General features: G+C 35.8%; 1 long non-coding RNA gene across 1 annotated transcript in view; it reads right to left on the bottom strand.

The window, feature by feature from the left end:
• Positions 1 to 2,024: 2,024 nt before the first annotated feature.
• Positions 2,025 to 8,684, bottom strand: part of LOC118430478 — a 19,514-nt gene continuing 12,854 nt past the window's right edge. Inside the window, exons 2-3 of the long non-coding RNA XR_004832862.1 lie at positions 4,650 to 4,740; positions 2,025 to 3,944 (exon numbers count right to left, since the gene is read on the bottom strand). This is a non-coding gene — a long non-coding RNA (uncharacterized LOC118430478). The remainder of the gene's footprint in view (positions 3,945 to 4,649; positions 4,741 to 8,684) is intronic.

The raw sequence follows: 8,684 nt of genomic DNA, 5'->3' as shown, positions 1-8,684 counted from the left end.
GCCCAGGTACATTGAACGTCTATATCAGAGAGCAGTTTAAATTTTTTATGTAGGAAAAGAAACATATTGGGATATGTCTGAGTCATAGGGATTTTCCTAAGACTAGGAGTAGAACATAAGTCTACAGATATGAGAGTGGTATCATACCGCAAGTAGTCAAAGTAATTTATTGTAGCTAATTTTCAGAACCAGCATCAGCTATATATATATATATATATATATATCACTTAAATGCCGGACGATATATACCTTCTTTAAGACAGCTTACTTGACAAGGATACTTATATCCAGGATTGTATAGACTTCACACATGTTGACTCCATTCAAAACATGTATTATACCCAAATGTGAGTCTTATAAATACAAACGTAGAGTTTTCTCTGGCTGTAATGATCGTGTCTGTTACTTGTACTATTCTCCAATCACAGATCTCTAGAAAACTGCACAGCATACTGCATGGTATCATATGTACTAATATGGGATAAAATCGCCATGATCAAAAAGGAACCTTCCACATCTGATGTAAACAACAGATCACTTTGAAGGACGCCTCGAGCGAGGTGCCAATTATCCAGCCCGGGTGTGACCTTAGGTCAGCCATGTGACGTTTTCACTAAGACAACCAAGTACATCTGGGAGGTATACTAACCGTTTATATCAGAAGTTAGGAACATTTAATGGCTATCTTTTCCGTATTTACTCCTCTGATTACAAATTCATTTGGAGCGAGATGGGCTATGGGAGTAAAATTACAGTCTGCAGTTATTTCCTAATGACAGCACACTGTCATCATTACTAGGACGATTAATCAAAGAAGAGGCATTCCGTGCGACAAACGCTCTAGCGTTTAGATAAGGGTCAATACTTGGGTCACACGAAAAGCTTGGATAAGGGCTCGATTGTGTTGATGCGTGCTATGGCGAAGGTTCCTCAGACATCATATCAGCGTCTCTTGGCCAACGGAGCCGTGTTCTGTGCACTAAACCGTGAAATATTAGTAGAGAGGTGTTAATTACTACGGCAAACAACTAAATCCTCGAACGTTAGACAATCTTTATCTTTACTATTCGCAATTTCCTAAGTATAATGCACTATGTAAAGTTTTGGGTAAACTTATTGTTCACCAAAAAAATCGAAGTTCACACATGCTATGTGTTTTTAATAGTAATCAATATCAATAAAAGATTACTATTAGACAGTATACGTAAAAACAGCAGTGCAATATATATAAGAAAAGTGTTGTAGAAGTACCAAATTGAAAGACAAGTGTGTTAAAAACACCAACTTAAGCCTATCAGGATATGCAGAAAAAAATTCACAGCATATTAACAAATGAAAGTCTGGTAGAAGTACCAACTTAAATATTACAGAATATATAAAATAAAAACAAAGCAACACTTCTAATATAAAATACGTTTTGTAGAAAGGCCAAACAAAACAAAACAGAATAGACAGAAAAAGCAGTTTGCAAGAAGTACATAAACTTATTAGAACATATTTAGAAAAGGCACTAAAGAAAAAAATACAACTACGGTAGAAGCCAACATCAAGCCAACATCAAAATGCAAAAGAAAAGAAATGGCATGCAAGGTATAAAGAGAAGTTGGTAGAAGAATCAACTTACATCAAAGATAACATTAATAAATGCCCCAAATGTAAGATATAAAAACAATTATGTTAAAAATATCAATTTCAAATCAAATAAAATAGTAAAAATCATACGAATGCACCACATACAAAAAAAACAAAGACGTGGGGTAGAAGTACTGTCTTTAATCCCACAGAATGTACAAAGCAGATCGGCCATGAGCAAGATATGACAGAGAAGTTTGGATTAAGTACGAAATTTACTCCTAAATAATATACCATGAAAGGTTGTCTTTTGTTAATTTACGGCATGGGGAACTCGACCCACACATGTCTGATCACAATTCACACCACTTTTTTCTCGCCACTTACCTTCTAATTTGCATAAAACGAATGCCTGAAAAGTAATGACTCCAATGATTTGTAATTTGGAGGATATTGATAAAAGGCTTCATACTATAAAGTTGTGCCTCAAAATTTGAGTTGTGCTTATTATTTCTGGGTTAGGCCGAGAACATATTGATCACCCCTCGTAAGTGCCATCTTGAATCTAACGGAATATACAAAGCAAAACATATTTGCCACATACAAGATATCAAACAAAAGTGTGGAAGAATCACCGCATTTAATCTGACAGATTATGAAAAAAAAAAACTGTACTGCACGCGAGATATAGAAGGGAAGCACGTTAGAAACTAACTAGAAAAGAATATACAGAACAAAACAAATGTACCAAAGGCAAAATATAAAATATGTCGAGCAACAATTCCATCTAACAGACAAGTGATGTGGAATCTACTAAAGAAGAATCAACTAAAATCTAATAGAATGTTAATTTTAATGTACATGTTGATAAATAAAAGAGAAGCGTCATAGAAGTACCTAACAAAATCCTACAGAATATACAAAAAACAATTGTACCACATGCAATGAATGAAAAAGCGTGGTAGAAGACTACTAGAAGTACCTAATAAAATCTAACAGAATCTTCAAAGAAAGAAAATTACCACATGCAAGATAGAGTAGAAAAGCTGTTGTAGATGTACCGAGTTAAAGCTTTTAGGACATAAGAACAAAACAAGTATACCACATGCAAGATTATTTTCTGTGGACTGTAGCAAAAGTTACAAATTTTTTCTTTACTATTTTTTCATAATTTAGAGGCTAGGTTTGATAATTATGTAGCACAGTCTAGTTTTCCCCTTTTTATATTATATGGTACTTTTATCATCGTTGCAATCAAATGCCGGACACTGAATCCCTTCTAATCTAATCAGCTTACGTGATAAGGATGCTTCTAACAAGAGTTGTATAGAGTTCTAGGTGTCATCATGTGCATCTCGAAGGCTTCTTGTGCATCTCGAAGGAAAATAAACATATTAAGATATATGTCCTAGTCATATGAATTTTCCGAAGACTTAACTAAGAGTTAACATTGACAGATTCTCTCCTATATAAGGGTGGCAACATACCGCGTGAAGTAAATTAGAATCTATATCCTGAGTTTTCAGAATCAGCACCCAATAACTATATATTATATCATATATATATATATATATATATATATATATATATATATATATATATATATAACTCAAATGACAGACGCTGTATACCTTCTTTTAGACTAGTCAGCTTACGTGAAGATGATACTTTTAACCAGGGTTTTATTGAGTTCTAAACGCATGTTGACTCTTAGCAAAACATGTCATATAACCAATTGTGAGTCATATATATCCTAAGATAAAGTTTTCTCTGGCTGTAACGATCGTGTCTGTAACTTAAACTATTCTCCAATCACAGATCTCTAGAAAACTTCACATAATGTTGTATAACAAAACATCCACATGTACTAATCCGAGATACAATCGCCATCAGAAAGGAACCTTCCACATCAACAGATCACTTTGAAGGACGCCTGGAGCGAGGCGCCAATTATCCAGCCCGGGTGTGACCTTAGGTCAGCCATGTGACGTTTTCACTATGACAATGCAATATATCACGTACACCTGGGAGGTACACTAACCGTTTGTCACAAGTTAGGAACATTTAATTGCTATCTTTTCCGTACTTACTCCTCTGATTACTAATTCAGTTGGAGCTAGCTTAGCTATAGGAGTAAAATTACAGTTTGCGGTAATTTCCTAATGACAGTACACCTGTTATCATTAGTAGGAAGATACATCAAAGAGGCATTCCGCGCGACAAACGCTCTAACGTTTAAATAAGGGTCAATACTTGGGTCACACGAAAAGCTTGGATAAGGGATCGACTGTGTTGATTCGTGCTTTGGTGAAGGTTCCGCAGACATCATATCAGCGTCTGTTCGCCCACGGAGCCGTGTTCTGGGCAATAAACTGTAACAAAAATGTATCGGAAAGTTTTAAATCGCATTACAAACAGCCATATATCCCAACGTAAGAACGACTAGAAAGTGTTAGAAATAGAAGAGAATTGCGAAAAAGTCTTCAGTTATGTCTACGAGAATAAATATAACCAAAAAAATGAACCACGTGCAAAACACCATAGAGAAGTACGGAAGATTAACTAAGTAAAACTAACATGTATCACATTAATATTCGAAACGATTTCACCACAATAAAGCTCTCAGAAAGACGTTTGGTAGAGCTTCCATCTTAAACCTCAAGTCTAACATAAAATACAAAACAAATCACATTTACAACATGCAAGATATCAACCAAACGTGTTGAAGAATGACCACATTTAAATTGAATGAATATTTCTAAATGTGTACTACAGGCAATATAAAGGGGAAGTAAGATCAAGTATCAATTCGAACTAACAGAATATTCAAAATAAATACATGCAAGAAAAAGAAGTGAGGAAGAAAAAACAACTACAATCTAGAAGAATTTTCAAAGTAAACAAATAAGTAAACAACATGTTTATAAATGAAAGAGGTACGGTAGACGTGCCACATTAGATCTTACAGAATCTATAGAATCTGAAGAATAAGTGTCGAACATGACAGAAGAAAAAGGATTGTATGGTAGAATTATCAAATTAAATCAATTGGAAGATACATAACAAAACATATGTACCATATGCAAAATATAAAAGATTTCCTCTCATTTCATGGGAGGGGATTGTCGCTCTCTTTGGGACCCCTCTCTTGAACTGTTCCGGACTCTTCTGCATATATTCAAAGTAAATAAATATACATTATGTTGATAAATAAAAGAAAAGCATGGCAAAAGCAACCACTAAGACCTGACAGGATATTCAAAACACAACAGAATATAAAAAAGTACAAAATGTAAGCTTTCAAAATATAAAGAACAAAACAAATGTACAACATGCAAAATATCAAACGGAAGCATGAAAGAATCTCCATACTTAATGTAACAGAATATAAAGTATAGCTGTGAACACTTCAGCATATATGGCCTTAGAACCACATATTGACGTAATTTAATGCTACTAGATTCAGGCACTTTTTAGCATTCAAACATATAAATTGATGGTATAGGACAATGCACAGTTGCTCATTGCATGCTTGATTCGAAGCTATTGTTTGTTAAAAGTACATTGTCAAGGCGCCTTGAAAATATTGCCCTCGTCCAGTTACAGCCGAATACAAGGGAAACCAACGTTTGTTTCTAGTGACTAGCTGCCATTGGAGTCCGAGGCCGGAATTACAACCAAACCACCTCAACCTTATATCCGTGGCAGTTTCCAGGTATTGAGAAAAACACAGCAACAAATCACTACATGATCTCTCTATGGTAAGAAAACAGACTACATAAAAAGACAAATATAATTTTAGTAATCTAACGATATCCCTAAGTGTTAGACCCTTCTCCAAACAACAACTTTTTATACGTTAACTACGTCTTGTTAAAATCATAATGGTTGAGGTCTGTTAAGTAGACATTCCTATTCTATATGAATGTGGTCACATTCTCTACTGTTTTACGCTGAAATATTACAAGTCGTTGGTGTGGTCGATTAGACTGCTTCGACTTCTAACACAAGTTGCAGTACAAAATTATTTCTCTAGTATTATCAAAGAAACCCTAAAAAATAAAATAAAAGGAATGGCGGGATTTAGTAGCAAATGTTGTCTAAGTATTACGACAGCTGGTACGTAAAAAAACAATGGTGTGGGTCTTGGGTGCGTTCTGTGGCCTTGACACCGGCGCTCCAAATACGATCCATTTTTGGACGACTGTAATGGCGGTGTGCGGTTCGAAACAGACATTCTAAAGTTAGAACTAGATCATTTTAAGTAGGGTAACTGGGTCTAAGGCAATGTAACTATATTTTAAGGTGAAGCCATGAAATGTTCCAAACATTCTTATTTCTTTGTTGATATTCAAGTTAAGGTGACTTAAGGCCTTGAAATGCTAACGTAATGAGACAGCCCCGGGGTATCACTGTCAACACGACCAAACTCCTCAAAAAACAACCGGCGTCATCGTAAACGTTTCTTAGCAAAATAGTAGCAGTTAAATCTTGGAGAGTTCCATTCACCACAGACTTCCAGCACACTGTTAGGAAAAACCGAAGAGCCGTGTTGTTGCCTAATCCATGGACACCTAATTACAATTCGCTTCGTGTACTGTACACAAAGAGCTCAACTCAAAGCACTACAAAAACACACCTGGAGCCAGACGCCAATTAATCAGAAAAATGTGTCACATCAGGTCAGAGGTGACATTTTGCTCGCTGATCGTTTCTGAGCCATTAGAGAGGTCAATGAACGGAGAATGGTGAAGTAAGCTGAGCTTGTGGAAAGCCATGGCCAGAGGAGGGGAGAGAGGCTGTTCGGGGAGAGGGAGTAGATCTTAAAGGACATTTGGACACTAGTCGCGGTATTGATCAACCTCGGCCAGGTCACCCGTGTAATCTGGTGATTATAGACCCGAAACGCCCAGTGACCCCGGGGTCATCACTGACGATGTGTCCTTGTCGCACTGTCGCAACATTCTCCACAGAACCCTGAGGTTTCGTCTCTAACAAGTTTAAACATGTCTGACACCCTGCAACATTCTCCACAGAACCCTGAGGTTTTGTCTCTAACAGGTTAAACATATCTGACACCCTGCAACATTCTCCACAGAACCATGAGGTTTCGTCTCTAACAGGTTAAACATGTCTGACACCCTGTAACATTCTCCACAGAACCCATAGTCTATTTTATACATAAAAATACCAATGACACCTTGGCAATCTATTCAGTCCTCTGCGCCGTAACATTTGTCAGCTGTGGGATAGTGAGGACTTTAAATGTTAAAGATTTATACTACGTGATACGACAGTAAACACATGAGCGCGCCATACATAAACACATCTGAGATGACGTAATGATAATATAGAATCTAATATAATACAGTTATTATTGATATACTAACTTATTTGAGTTCAGCAAGACATTAGTTACAATACTATAATCGATCTTGGCTTTTCCTGGGCTCAGAATGTATTGATTAGGTTAACCAAAGGCAGGACAAACAAGATGATTGTAAATATCTAAATGATTGTAAATGTTAAGAAACGATCCGATTAATCGTTCAGACAAAACTTGACATAGCCGCCGATTTCCTTGGAAACATCATTATCTAGACCTTATAGCCTTTTTAACCTCAGACCAGTGAGTTTGATTAAATCTGACAAGTAAACCTACCAGTAAACAAACCGTATCTCTAAGTGGGGTACATCCCCTGAGGTAAATTACTCCAATTCCCAACTTCTTCTGGCCACTGGTCTTTTCAACAGTTACTGCTTTGGATCCTTTCTTTGTACTAATATGTCTACTACAAATCCTAAAATTATTTGCGTCATGGTCCAAACTTAACGTTTGGCACCTTCATGTACCACAGAGCTTAAATCCCTTCACCCTGTCCACCTAGTAACGCCTACATACAAAAAGGGGGTGTCATGATTTTCGCTTTTAGAACATTTGACTCCGTTTATGTGTCGATCTACATTTCTAAGTTTAATTTTGTTCTTCTACGATGGTTGCGCTGGTAGGTTTCAAATTGAGGGCGTCTTCATCTTCTCTGCATATATAAATGAATGAATGGTGGAAAGCCAGGGTAGCTGAGAGACAAACGTGCCCTAGTTTCTACAAAATACACTATATCCTGCAGCCCAACAAACAGCGGACACTGGCCGGAAAGAAACCTGAACACAGAGGTCAGTAATTAAAGAAGAACTAGAAGTAGAGGGATGGGAATAGTTCATCCTTGAAGTGGCCAAAATAATAAAGCCCTTGGCGACTGTGGCTTCAAAGCACACAATATGGAAACAGCCATTAAACAGAAGCATGTACATGACATGAGGTTGTAAAGAGTGAAAGTTTTAATAGTTTCAAAATCTATGTATTACCATTATTAATCGGTTTTATAACTGTGCTGCATATAAAGAACTTGCATGCATATTTTGAAATTTTATTGTGTGTTGCTTAGTGATTTTATGTTTTCCCGGACTAAAGGAATAAAGTACATGAAAGAGAAATGAATTAATGATGTATTTATGTTTACTTCATACTTAATGAAAAATGATGTGAGAATTATACCATAAGGCCATGTTGATTTGATTATATGGATAACATCCACACGCGCATCAACCATACTGTAAACCATTATAAGCAGCAGATATATACTATAAATTGCATAATAAAGCCGGGAAACGGATACTAATGCTATATGAATTCGCGCCCTGGCATCAATTTTGTAATTCCCATAATCATCATTATCTATATAATTAAAACAACAACCTTGCTACGAAAACATGCCCTATTAGACGACATTCTGACCTAGTTATAGCATCTATATGGAGGAGAAATAAAGGCTTTGACTTGGCTTGACCAAACAACCACGTATGAACAATATTCGGTCCCAATCCAGAGGGTTTTGACTAAGGTTGACTACATTTGCGAATACATTGTGTAAGTTATGTGCAGCACATCTGTATATAAATATATATATATATATATATATATATATATATATATATATATATATATATATATATATATATATATATATATATATATATATATATATATATATATATATATATATATATATATATATATATATATATATGTATGTATAGAGAGATATATAGTG

The sequence above is a fragment of the Branchiostoma floridae genome, chromosome 1 (assembly GCF_000003815.2).
Source record: "Branchiostoma floridae strain S238N-H82 chromosome 1, Bfl_VNyyK, whole genome shotgun sequence".
Classification (NCBI taxonomy): domain Eukaryota; kingdom Metazoa; phylum Chordata; class Leptocardii; order Amphioxiformes; family Branchiostomatidae; genus Branchiostoma; species Branchiostoma floridae.
Note: the sequence above shows the minus strand (reverse complement) of the source record. Positions and strands in the feature narration are given on the sequence as shown.